The sequence below is a fragment of the Arachis stenosperma genome, chromosome 1, assembly GCF_014773155.1.
Source record: "Arachis stenosperma cultivar V10309 chromosome 1, arast.V10309.gnm1.PFL2, whole genome shotgun sequence".
In the NCBI taxonomy this organism is placed as follows: domain Eukaryota; kingdom Viridiplantae; phylum Streptophyta; class Magnoliopsida; order Fabales; family Fabaceae; genus Arachis; species Arachis stenosperma.
In genome coordinates, this window is record NC_080377.1 from 14,840,573 (window position 1) to 14,854,826 (window position 14,254).

Sequence of the window (14,254 nt, forward strand, 5' to 3'; positions counted from 1 at the left end):
GATAGATATCTCATAGAAAGGTCGGACGGTCACGGAAAGAGAAAGCGAGATGATATGGATAGAAGAGACCCACCACCGCAGACCCCAGAGAGGCATATCCATATGATCTCAGGAGGATTTGCGGGAGGGGGACTCACCAAATCCTCTCGCAAAAGACATCTCAAAAGAGTCTACCAGGTAGGGGAAGAGTCACCCGACCTTCCTACCATTTCATTCACAAAAGAAGATGGGCAAGGAATAATCCCTGGACACGATGATCCAGTGGTAATAACTATGATCCTAGCAAATGCCCATCTCCACAGAACCCTAGTAGACCAAGGAAGCTCGGCGGACATTCTCTTCAAGCCTGCTTTCGACAAGCTAGGGTTAGATGAGAAAGAATTAAGAGCCTACCCCGACACCCTATATGGATTAGGGGACACGCCAATAAAACCACTGGGATTTTTGCCCCTCCACACCACTTTTGGAAAAGGGGAAAAATCAAAGACTCTGAGTATAGACTTCATAGTCATCGATGTGGGGTCAGCTTATAATGCTCTAATCGGCAGAGCTACCCTCAATCGACTCGGAGCAGTGGTATCTACCCCTCACCTCTGCATGAAATTCCCGACCTCAGCAGGAATAGCAACGGTAAGGGGAGATCAAAAGCTAGCAAGGAAGTGCTACAATGAAAGCCTAAACCTAAGGGGAAAGGGCAGAGAAGTTAACACAATAGAGTTCGGCGGTGCAAAGGCCAGAGAAGAGCTGCGACCACAACCGGGAGGAAAAACCGAGGAGGTACAGGTTGGTGAAGAGGAAGGGAAAAACACTCATATAGGAGCCAACCTAGGGGAAACTCTAAAACAAGGGTTGACTAAGCTCCTAAGAGATAACTCCGACCTCTTCGCCTGGAAGGCCTCCGACATGCCCGGGATTGACCCCGAGCTCATGTCCCACAAACTCTCGGTTTATCCAGGATCCCGACCTGTACAGCAAAGAAGACGTAAGCTCGGCCCAGAACGAGCCCTAATAGTAGAAGAGCAAGTACAAGCGCTCCTGGAAGCCGGCTTTATTAGAGAGGTCAAGTACCCAACATGGCTAGCCAATGTAGTGCTAGTCAAAAAACAGAATGGTAAATGGAGAATGTGCGTCGACTATACCGACCTAAATAAGGCATGTCCTAAGGACCCTTATCCCCTACCAAGTATTGATACCCTAGTGGACTCCAGCTCGGGGTACCAATACTTGTCATTCATGGACGCCTACTCGGGATATAATCAAATCCCGATGTATGAACCCGACCAGGAGAAAACATCATCACGCCCCGAGCTAACTATTGCTACGTGGTCATGCCATTCGGATTAAAGAATGCAGGAGCCACATATCAAAGGTTGATGAATAAAGTGTTTTCCTCTCACCTGGGGACCCTGATGGAAGTATACGTCGACGACATGCTAGTAAAAACCAAGAAAGAAGTCGACCTCTTATCCGACCTCTCACAAGTCTTTGACACCATAAGGCTGCATGGGATGAGACTAAATCCGGCAAAATGCGCCTTCGCGATGGAGGCAGGAAAATTTCTAGGATTTATGCTAACGCAAAGAGGGATTGAGGCCAATCCCGATAAATGTAGAGCCATCCTAGAAATGAAAAGTCCGACTTGTTTGAGAGAAGTCCAGCAGCTCAATGGCCGACTTGCAGCCCTCTCCAGGTTCTTGGCAGGATCGGCACTAAAATCCCTTCCATTATTCTCCTTATTAAGAAAGGGATGCCAGTTTGAATGGACTCTTGAATGCGAAGAGGCATTCCAGGAGTTCAAAAAATTTTTAAGCCAACCTCCTATCTTAACCCGATCAGTACCAGGGAAAGACCTCGTTTTGTACTTATCCGTAGCAAACAGGGCTGTCTCGTCAGCCCTGATAAAAGAAGACGAGGTCGGACAGCACCCAGTCTACTTTATCAGTAAGGTCTTACAAGGCCCTGAACTAAGGTACCACAAACTTGAAAAGTTTGCCTACTCCTTAGTGATAGCCTCACGAAGGCTACGACCTTACTTTCAGGCTCATACACTAAGAGTCCGCACAAACCAACCCATGAAGCAAATCCTCCAAAAAACGGATGTTGCAGGGAGAATGGTTCAATGGGCAATAGAGCTCTCCGAATTCGATCTAAAATATGAAACTCGGACAGCAATTAAAGCTCAATGCCTCGCCGACTTCGTAGCAGAATACGCAGGAGACCAAGAGGAAAAGCCGACTACATGGGAACTCTATGTAGACGGATCCTCCAACAAAACGGGAAGCGGCGCAGGCATAATATTGGTAGATGAAAGAGGAACCCAGATTGAGGTTTCTCTAAAATTTGAATTTCCAGCCTCAAATAATCAGGCAGAATATGAAGCCTTGATTGCTGGGCTAAAATTAGCAGAAGAAGTCGGTGCTACAAAGGTGATGATATACAGCGACTCGCAAGTGGTGACCTCCCAAATAAGTGGAGAGTATCAGGCAAAGGACCCAAACATGAAGAGGTACTTGGAAACCACTTTGGAGCACCTTAGACGCTTTGCAGAAACCGAGGTCAAACACATAACTCGGGATCTAAACAGCAGAGCAGATGCCCTATCCAAGTTAGCAAGTACCAAACCAGGAGGGAACAATAGAAGCCTGATCCAAGAAACCCTCCAGAAACCCTCAGTGATAAAAGATAAGCAAGAGGTACTTGAAGTAGTCGGTTTAAACCTCGGATGGATGAATCCCTTAGTCGAATACTTGAAATTCGACATCCTCCCTAAGGAGGAAAAAGAAGCCAAAAGAATCCGAAGGGAAGCACAGCATTACACCTTGGTGAGAAATGTCCTTTACCGAAGAGGGATATCGACACCATTGTTAAAATGCGTACCGACCTCAAGAACCACTGAGGTGTTGGAGGAAGTACATAGCGGGATCTGCGGAAATCATCTCGGAGCAAGGTCACTAGCCAGAAAGGTAATCCGAGCTGGATTCTACTGGCCGACCTTGCAGAAAGATGCCACAGAATTTGTGAAAAAATGTCAACCGTGTCAGATGCATGCAAATTTCCACGTGGCTCCACCAGAAGAGCTCATTAGTATCACTTCTCCATGGCCTTTTGCAAAATGGGGAATGGATTTGTTAGGTCCTTTTCCCCAAGCGCCAGGACAAGTCAAATACTTGATCGTGGGAATAGATTACTTCACGAAATGGATAGAAGTAGAACCGCTGGCCACCATCACCGCTCAAAGAAGTCGGAGATTCCTCTACAAAAATATCATCACAAGATATGGTATACCTTACTCCATCACTACGGATAATGGAACCCAATTCACCGATGCTACCTTCAGAAGCTTAGTAGCCAGTATGAAAATCAAGCATCAGTTTACCTTAGTAGAGCACCCACAAGCCAATGGGCAAGCTGAGGCAGCTAACAAAGTCATACTGGCAGGACTAAAGAAGAGATTGCAAGAAGCAAAAGAAGCTTGGGCGGAAGAACTCCCTCAAGTGCTATGGGCCTACAGGACAACACCCCAATCCGCCACGGGAGAAACACCTTTTCGACTAGTCTATGGCGTGGAAGCCATGATTCCAATAGAAATCAATGAGCAAAGCCCAAGGGTAATTCTCCACGACGAGGTCGGAAATATACAGGGACACAAAGAAGAGCTCGACTTGCTCCCCGAAGTCCGAGAAGATGCCCAAATAAGAGAAGCTGCGCTGAAGCAAAGAATGACTACAAGGTACAACAAAAAAGTCATTCGAAGAACATTTGCTACAGATGATTTGGTCTTAATCAGAAATGACATTGGAGTCAACAAATCGGGAGAAGGAAAGCTCGCTGCAAATTGGAAGGGACCATACAAAGTCAATGAAGTTTTAGGAAAAGGTTATTATAAAGTAACCGACCTGAACGGCACTGAGCTACCAAGGTCGTGGCATGCTTGTAACATGAAAAGGTACTACAGTTAAAAGCAAACTCTACTCCCTGATGTACTCTTTTCCCAACTTCATGATTTTTTCCCAAAAGGGTTTTTTCTGGAGAAGGGTTTTTAACGAGGCATCATAGTAGAGACTAAGGGAAAATAGGCTATCAAGACCCTTAGTAGCAAAAGAAGGTACCTCCCCAATTAATAAAGATCTTTTTCATTCATAATATCTCTTATAGTATCCTTCTTTATTTTTCTAAGTCTTTCTACGAAACGCGCCGACTTAAGCTCGACAAAGCGTAAAAATCCCATGAACCGACCTAGATGGTCGTCAGGATAAAACGACGAGGTACAAGTCGGTGTAAAGAGGTTATATGAGTCGATCGTAAAAACTCGAAAACAAATCCGACTCTTAAGTCGGAACAATATTCCGAGTAGGAAAGCTCGGGAACACTACGATCCATAAATCGGAGTGTAGAATCGAGTAGAAGAAAAACGCATCGCAAAAATAACCTAAGTCACAGGAACTCGCTAAAACAAAAGTTGAGTATGAGGGATAACAAAAAGAGATAGGAAAACCTAGGAAGAAGTTTAAAGGATGATCCGAAAATCCTTAAACAAAAAGCTCCGAAAAACAAACAAGCCAAAAAGAAAGGTTTTCAAGAAAAAGTCAAGGGAAATTCAGAAAATTAGAAAAGCATACACGCACAAGGTAACTTAAACCCTTATCCAAAAAAGGGTATTTATTTTGTTAATCTAAACCCTTATTCAAAAAGGGCACTTGCCGAAATATTTTGTTAACGGCCTTAAAAGGCCAAAAGAAATTGTTCAAGCATCACCAAACAACATGTAAATAAGGGGGGACTCACAGGCCGAGCCCCAATATAGCCATAAAAAAATAAGTTACTTCTGCAGAGGAGTAGACGGATCACCACCACCAGAGCCAGGAGGAGCGCCACCAGGACCAGGAAGAGAAGCTGAAGAAGAAGTCGGAGGAACAACTGAAGAACTCGGAGCATCTTTGGGACGAGGAGGAGACTCGATAATCCTCTGCCCCCGAGTTTTCAAATCTGACTCGGAAACAACCTCGGGGGCAGGAGGATCCACGATAGCACCATCAATAACGACTTTATCAGGATGTAAAGGAGAAAGGTCCAAGTCGGGAGCGATAACTCTGACTTGTTCCAGGAAAATTCTCCAAGACTCCTCGGCACCATCGGCAATAGAGTCCTCCAACTCGGCATACGCGTTCCGAGAATTCAGCAAATCCTTCCTCACAGCCACAAGATCTTGAAATAAACTTTGGTAACTATCCTGTGCTGTCTTCCTCAAATTTGCCTCCATAGTACATTGGGCCCGTAGCTTACTCTCCTTCTCCCGGAGGCTATCCCTCTCCTCCCTCAACTTAGCCACCTCCTCCTTTAACTCCCTCTCTTGGTCTTGGAAAGCAAGAAGCCTCCCCTCTAACTCATCAACCTTCGAGGTTACCCCCAAAGAGCTGAGGGGAGTCTTCTCAAAAAGGTCCAAAAGTTTGCCACAAACACCTGCTGCCCTAAAACTCTCCTCGGCCATGGTGGTGAGGTGGTTTCGAACAGAAACATCATCCATACTTATATAAGGATAGATGTTCTTTCGGACGAATGCAAGAGCATCCGCCTTAACCCCACCATCAAAAGAAGAGCCAGACTCTGAAGTCTTGCGCTTCTTCTTCTCTGGCTTGGGAAGAAGTTGGGCAGAAGGGAGTGACCGAGACAAAGTTGAAGAGGAAATTATAATGGGCTGAGAGGGAGTGCCCACGTTCTTAGGAGGAGGAGGAGGAGGAGGAGGAGGAGAGACGATCGCCCTGGCACCACCAGACCTGGCCCGGGACTTTGCCTTAGCCTCCTGAACTCTTTGGTAAGATTCCTGAGCATTCTTCCTTGCCATATCTACAAGAGAAACAACTAGCAAAAGTTACAAGTCGGTAAACTCAAACCGGCAGAAACAAGTCGGAAATGAGGGAAGCATGCACTACCTAGTTGTGACCGAATAAAGGTCGGCGTCCCCTGGAGAAATTTCCTCGTATCTAAATACGGGGCCCTCCCCCACGCTTCTTGGAAAAACCCCACAATGGCAGCCTCCACCTCGTCAAGGTCATCTAGACCATACTTCTCACAAGGGGAGGCCGCCAACCAATAAAGGGGAAAGCGAGGGGAGGAATGCTCATCCAGGAAAAAGGGGTGATGACCCTCTACGGCTTGCACTTTGAAGAAATAATTTTTGAAATCATGAAAGGATTTGTCAAAGAGGGTAAAAATTCTCCGACCTTGTATGGCTCGGAAAGACACCAATTGCTGTTTGTTATTTAGCCCACTAAAGGGCTTAGTCATATGAAAGAGATAAAAGAAAACCCTCAAAGAGGTCGGAAAGTCCAAAGCGTGGCTAACAAACTGATAGATTTTCAGAAAACCCCAAGAATTAGGGTGAAGTTGGGTAGGAGCAACTCGACAGTGGTGCAAGATAGATATTTCAAAATCCGAAAAAGGAAGGAAAACACCCAATCGGGTGATCATACATTCATACATAAAGAAAAAATGAGGAGCCGCCTCATCGGCCCTCCCAAAACAAACCCGGTCTTCCAGACCCGGGACTATCAACTCATATTTTGGCTCGTCCTCCTCCGAAGTACAGAGCCTGTGATGAGTACGAAGATGAGTGATAAACTCAGCATCGACCAAGGGTTCCTCCCCAAGGACAGTGACATCAACCCACTGAGAAAGAACATCTACAGAGGCCATTTTTCTTTATATAATGAAAGGTGACAGAAACCTACAAAAAGAAAAAAGAAAAAGAAAATTAAAAAACACGGTCCCTAAAGGAGAGAGATGCGAAACAAAAAATCTACAGACCAACCTATCCACCCACGAAAACCAAAAGCATGCAAACATAAGGCATGACATGAAGTGAACACTAACCTTTATCTGAGAAATGAAGGTTGGGAAAAGCAGAAATCTTCAAGCACAAGAATACAGCACGAACAAGGAGAGAAGAAGTTCGAAAGATTGCAGAAACGGAAAAAGGAAAGAGAGGGAAAGTATTTATAAACATACTAAGGGGCATAATGGTAAAAGCGGAGCAGTCATTAATGAGATTGCACCGTTACCAAAGCCCTCAATCCCTAAATGCTTCCCCAACGGACACGACGCTTGAATTGACGTAACTGTCAGAAACAAAAGGTCGCGAAAATCACGTCGGTTTCAAAACCCGTGAAAGTCGGCTACGAACCCGAGTTAAATACTTGAACCCAAGCCTTAAAGAGATCTTGGGCTCAAGTAGGGGCACTGTTCATACCCTGGCCCAATGTTAAGGGCCCAGATCCAACTAAAAGGCCTAATCCGATAGATTAAGCCTAGCTAAGCACCGACCTTCACATAAGAAGTCGGTGTTCACTACGACTTGCTCTAAAGAAGTCGGACATGAGATTAGCTGGCAGATAAGCACTCATTCAAATGAGTGACCGCCCCTAAAATCTCTCTAACCGCTTCATAAAGCCATATCTTAACCTCCCTAAGATAATGGGACGGTTAACATCCTAAAGATGCGGCACTACTCCAACGGTGGTTATTGGCTCACCACTATAAGTACCCTGACACTCCTCAGGTATCTCTAAGCCCAATACTCTCTAGACCTGCTCACACCCTTGCTAACTTAGGCATCGGAGTGTCTTTGCAGGTACCACCCCCCATTCACTCGCGAACACAAGTCGGACGGAGTCTCCCGAGTTGCATTCTCTGGTGGAAACTTCCTCCTTCACACGTTTGGGCCAGCCAACACCGTCCGTTCAATTAATCTCCGGTTACCCACCGTAACAAGTATGAAGAGACTATGTCATTTGAGTTGTCATATATTGGTTTTCTAAACACTTTATTGATAAACAATCATGCTCCATATAAATAAAAAATAGTGGCCAATCAGTTACCAATCACTTTATGAAAATACGACGATGCTAAATCATCAAGTTATTTTAATAATTAAATTTAATCATGCTATTCTAATAATTTATTAGCACAATAGAAATTAATTAAAAAAGAAAGAAGAAAAAGAGGGATTCATTGCAAAATAATGCATAAAATATAGAGGGATTCGTTACAAAGAAAAGAAAAGAAAGAAGGAAGACCGATCCATCGGTAAGCTTGCAATATGTACGAGACTATGAGAGCAAATACCTATATAAAAGTCACAAAAAAAAACCCACCAATATAAAAATATATATTTGATATTCCATAGAAAATTTTATTAAAATATTATAAATAAATTTGATTATTTATATGAAGTATTTTTAATTAACAAATATTATATCCATTAATATTTGTACAAACTAGCTTGCTCAACGGGGGCATGTTTAACTATTTAAAATTCACCAGTAATGAATGAAAAATCAAGAAGATTGTGGTAAATTAATAAGAAGTAATGCTCTCCGAAGGCTGAGAATTTAAAACAACGGCATTAATATTTTTGTCTATGCTAGAATATCATAGAACGTAAAAAATATTTTTATAATTATAATCTTGTCAAATTTCTAACTAATAGTTAAGAAATTATTTAGAATTTATCTGCGATCTTTGTTTTAAGGTAAAGCATCATTTTTGTTTTAAACGTTTAGGATAAATACCAATATTATTACGGTGGAAATTCAGGTGCAGTCGACTTCACGTAAAGTTGATAGTTGAGAGTCGTTAAATGATTTGACTGATTTGACTAAATTTTCATTTAACGGTTCTTAACTATTGTGTATTCATTTCTTTTATTTGAATCAACACATGTGTTTTACTTTTATAATAATTTTCTAAAAAAAATATATAGTAAAAATAGAAGGTGAAAAACAAAAAATCAATATTTAAATTTTTAGTCATTTAAATATTAATAGATTAGAACACACTCTAATATTAGTAAACAAACACTTCTATAAAAAAATTTTAAGAAATAAAATAATATAAATTTATGGATTTAGACGTGATAAAATATACGTTTTTTTATTCATTATATTATACTTATTTCGGTGACGACGGTATAAATGAAATGAGTAATAATAATGCACAAAAACATAATTTTTTACAGCAACTAATCTATAAATTAAATATTTTTTTATTTATTTAAAAAATCCAAAAGAAAACGCATGCAAATATGATTTCTCCTATTGACAGAATAGAAACTACAGTTATTGGTAAAATGAGAAGAAGAGTTCTGTGGGAAGCATGGAAGAAGAGATGGGGGAAAAGATATTGTCTGGTTGAAGTATCTTTGAGGCTAATTTTTTTTATATAGAAAAAATATTAGTATTTTGTTGAAAATAGAATTAGTTAGTGTATAGTTGTGTAAATTTTAGAAGTGAAGATATGTAGAATATATATTGAACACATGTTAACATTTTAACAATATATAAAATACGTATTAGACAGATATTAGTATTCTGGTCAACACATAAAATGTATGTTAGACACATGTCAAATTGTAATAATAGTCTTTATACACACTCACAATCAACTATAAATATCAATATTCAACTAAAATATTATCTTCGTCTTGTTATAGAGATTCGACTATATTTTTATATTAGTTGTCAAAAATCTAACACAACCCTCTTTCTTTATTCGAATTTGAGATTGACTATATATCACAAGTATAATATAGACAAAGTTAAAATATCATCTTCATCTCCATATTAAAAATAATTTGTATGTGTATCTTTGAGGTCAATAATAAAATCCTCTTTTCGGGAAAACGTGTATCCACCACCATGACACCATGCCCTACTTATAAAGCTCATGAATGCTTATTGCTTATCTTATCTCACTTGCCGCGTATTTGGCAACATGCATGGTTCACCTTCTATCTTTTATCTACCATGGACACGTGTTCAAGGTTCACTTGCAAGCTTCTTTTAATCGCTTTAGTAGAACAGTGAATTTCTGTTTCAAATCCATTAGAAGATTTGGTACCATGCATTTTTGCTGCTAATGTTTTTGGAAGAAATAGAGATCGACGATAAGGATCAAGTGAAACAACTTTGCTATGTCAACTTATTTATAATGTTCTTAGACACCAAATAAGAAAATGAAAACTGGATGAAGATAATGCACTGTGAAGGAATATTAGAAGCTTTCTTGTTTTCAGCGTCGAAGAAAAAACAGATTCACAAGTAATGCGAAATTAATTATGGTAGATAATAAATACTATTCTTTAATTTTTTAACAAGAAGTTTTGGATTTAAACTCTCAAAATCTAAAAAAAAAAAAAAGAGGTATTCCTTGTATGAAATCAATGACGGACCAAAAAATTTTATCAATAAGGGTAAAAATATACAAAGTAAAATTTGAATATAGATATTTTTTTTATGGTACTTTAAAGATTAAGAACTAATTCGTCGTAGATCTAAACTCTATTTAAGAGTTTATCGTAAAATAATAAATTGCTATATACGCAAGACAAAATTTGAATTTAAAGTAGATAATTGAACTAATCACTCGATTATCTCAAATTGTTTAGATATATTAAAATTTTAAATTAGAAATATCTATACGTAACGTATACACACGTACTTATTATAATATTTAAAATAATAAAAAAATAATTTCACAATATTATAATATTCAAAATAATAAAAAAATCATTTATAACAGCTTTTTCTTTATTTTTTAGAAAATTATTTAATTATTCAATATCTCCTATTCAATTGTGAAATCTATTTATTATAATATTTATGATATAAATAAATTTTTAAGTAAAGTAATAATTACTATATTCAAAACCATTTAAATAAATAATATTAATATATAGATAATATGTTTTTATCCTAAATAATTTTTTAAAAAATCACTAATAATTTAAGTTGTATTTAATTAAAAAATTAAATTTTAATTTAATTATCAACTAATTAATTAGTATTGTGAAATTAATTAGTACTATTTTTATAAGTTGATTTATTTATTTATTTTTAATTTTATACTAAATTAAATTTAATAAAATATTTATTATTGTATGTTAAATTTAACAAAATATTTTTTAATATAAAACACAAAAAAAATAATTTATATTTTATGTTAGAAGAATACAAAATAAAATAAAAAGATAAATATATACATTAATATATAATTATTAATATATTTTTTAAAATCTTTGTGGGGACATATGCTCCCTCTTCTTTATACTTGGTTCGTCCCTGTATGGGATACTCTATCTATCTCTATTTGAAGTTTTTCTTGATTTAAATAGGACTAATAAAAAATTATGAACTATTTCAGAGATTTTTTCGCTTTTCATGATAAGCAATTTTTTGGCACTAATTAAGCAAAAATCATTTATACCACCTTTTTTATGTATATTCATTTGAGAATCAGTATTCATTGCCATAAAATTATAATTATAAAAAAAAATCGAACCGGTTGATTCAATAAAAAAATTGGTGGATCGAACTATAAATTAATTCAATCCAAGACTAGAACCTTTTTGAATTAAAAAACGATAAAAACCAACAAAAATCGACCCAACCAAATGATTTGAGTCACGCATAGGCGTGATCTATGGTGTTCTAGCACTCTGCATGTGCACCTGTGGTCCAGTGCAACAGACATTTATAATTTTGGAATTTTTTTTTGAAATGTGAAGAGTAAGATTTAAAATATATAAAAACATTCTATCAATTAATTTATATTTATTTGATTTATTTTAATTTAAATTTTAAATTTATTTATTTTTAAATTAATTATATTCTTATTTAACTATAAATTATATTACATATTCACAGATGAAAGAAAAAGTAAATTTTTTTTTATTATTCACAATTTTTTTATGTTTATATAATATCTATTAATATTATTTTTTTTAATAAATACTTATAGTATATAATAATACAATAAAGATAAACTAAATAATAAACTATATATTAAAATTAAAAAATAACAGTTATTTTAATATAAAAAATAAAATAAAAATACTTATAATAGAGAGAAAAAGTAAAATTTTATATAAATAGTTAATTATATCGGATCAATTAGTTTAACCAGTAACTTAAATGTTAAACTAATAATTTAGTGATCGAATATTCTGATCGGATTAACTACCGATTTGGTTTCAATAACTACTCATATAATAGAGCACAACTCTTTATTTTTTTACATAAAAGTTATATTAGTTCTTTGTAAAATAAAAAGTAAAGTATATTTTTTATCTTTAACTTTTTGGTTTGTATCAAAATTACCTTTGGACGTCAACTCCATCTGAAATGTTGAGGACCAAATTAAAAATGTTTAGGGATAGTTTTAAAATAAATTGAAACATTAAGACAAAATTGAATGAATCCAAAATTTTAAAGACAAAATTAAATAAAATTAAACATTAAGAGTATTTTTGAAATCCTGTTGTGTATGTAGCAACCTATTAACTATTAACGAATTTAGAAATTCTTAAATAGAACTCCAATCTGCAACGAATTAATTTTTAACCTGTCTCGTATTTTCAAGTAGCTTTGAAATAACTAAAAGTAATTTATACTACCACCATTCCAAGCAAATCAAAACGTCACTTGGTATTGTCTGGTGGAGAATTGGCCTCCATTGTTTGAAGAACTGGCATGACCAATATCTTACTATCATTTAGAGCAAGCCATCGAGAGCCAGAGGTATATTAAGAGGATGAGGAGGAAGAGGAGATGAGCGATGAAGCTGGCTAAGGCAACGCCTGAAAAGTTGAGACCACGGTCGAAGAAGAAACTATAATTGATGGCAATACGCAGGGCTAGTGAGAGTGCTGTACTAAGCATGAGTAGGAGTGTCAACTTTTGTATCTTGAGGTAAAGCATAAAAAGGCTAATGATTGACTAAAACACGAGATCTTGAAGGGAGAAAATGAGATAAGTAGCTGCGATGGAGGAGATTTCGACAATCTAGCAAAGAGAGTATAAGAATATTTTTCGAGTAGAGCCATAGCATTGAGATTGGAATACGAAAGAGGAGAAAGAGGATGACGAAGACATGATATTGAATACGACACAAAAAATAAAGATGCAAAAATTAATATTTTTATATTTTGTATATAATAAATAATAAAAAGTTTAATTTACCTTATTTTTTCTTTAACACAAAATTTAAAATAAAAAATAAAATAATAAAAAATATAATTATAAAAAATTAATAAAAACAATAAAAAAATAAGTTGTCTCCATCTAAATAAAGACACATAATAAACTAATTTGCTTAATTAAGAAGTGCATTGATATCGCTGACTTACCATAGCTTAGTAGGTCAGTTATGATCATTGGGAGTGTTATGATGTAGAGATTCTTCATTCCTCCACCGCCTGATATCATTCTAAAATATTTAGTGTGTCTATTAGTATAAATTCATAATTAATTTGTTCTAAGATCGTTTATTTATATAAACACCTCAACAATAATATATCATAATTGTTTATACCCTAACCCAAAAATATAGTCAAGTCCAAAAAGGTGAAAGCCCATTCAAAAAATCTAACTAACTATAAAATATTCTAACTAAAGCGGCGATGAAATGATTTGATAGTCTACCACCTAGGTCGGTCACTTATTTTGATGATGTAACAAGAAAGTTTCTCATCCACTCTTCGATTCAGAAAGATAAAGTCAAACACGCTCCCATCCTATTGGGGGTCAAGCAAGAATTCGGAGAAATGAATGTGCAAGAAAGATTGGATAGAGTAATAGAAAATTTTGATTGGAAAGAAGTGTTTTCGAATGCAGTGGTCCACCATTTTCAAAGATATAGATCAGACCATTTTCCCATTATGGTGAACATGCCAGGGAATGAAGAAAAAAGAAGTTTATTAGCAGAAAAAAGAGGAGTGCAAAGGCATAGTAAGAGATGTTTGGGATCCGAAAGGCTTGACCATACAAGAAAATTTAAGAAATTATGGTAGAAGATTAAAAGAATGGAGCAAGATCAGCTTCGGTAGCATCCCCAAGGCAATCACAAAAGAACCAAAGAAAGCTAGAGAACCTCCAATTAAGTCCTCAATTAGAACAAGTGATAAAAGAACTGAAGGAAACACAAAAGGAGATGGATGAGTTGCTGAAACAAGAAGAAGTGTGGTGGAATCAACACTCTAGAGTAGTATGGCTAAAAATGGAAGATAAACACACTAAAATTTTTCATTAAAAGGTGAGTCAAAAAAGAAGGAGAAATGGAATAGAAAAAATTATGGATGAGACAAGGGTGATGCACGAACAAGAAGATAAAATGGAGCAGATTGAAACATTTTATGAGAATCTTTTCAGGTTGGAGGGAATTGAGAATTGAAGTAGTTAAGGGAGTAAGCGGCAGAATAACA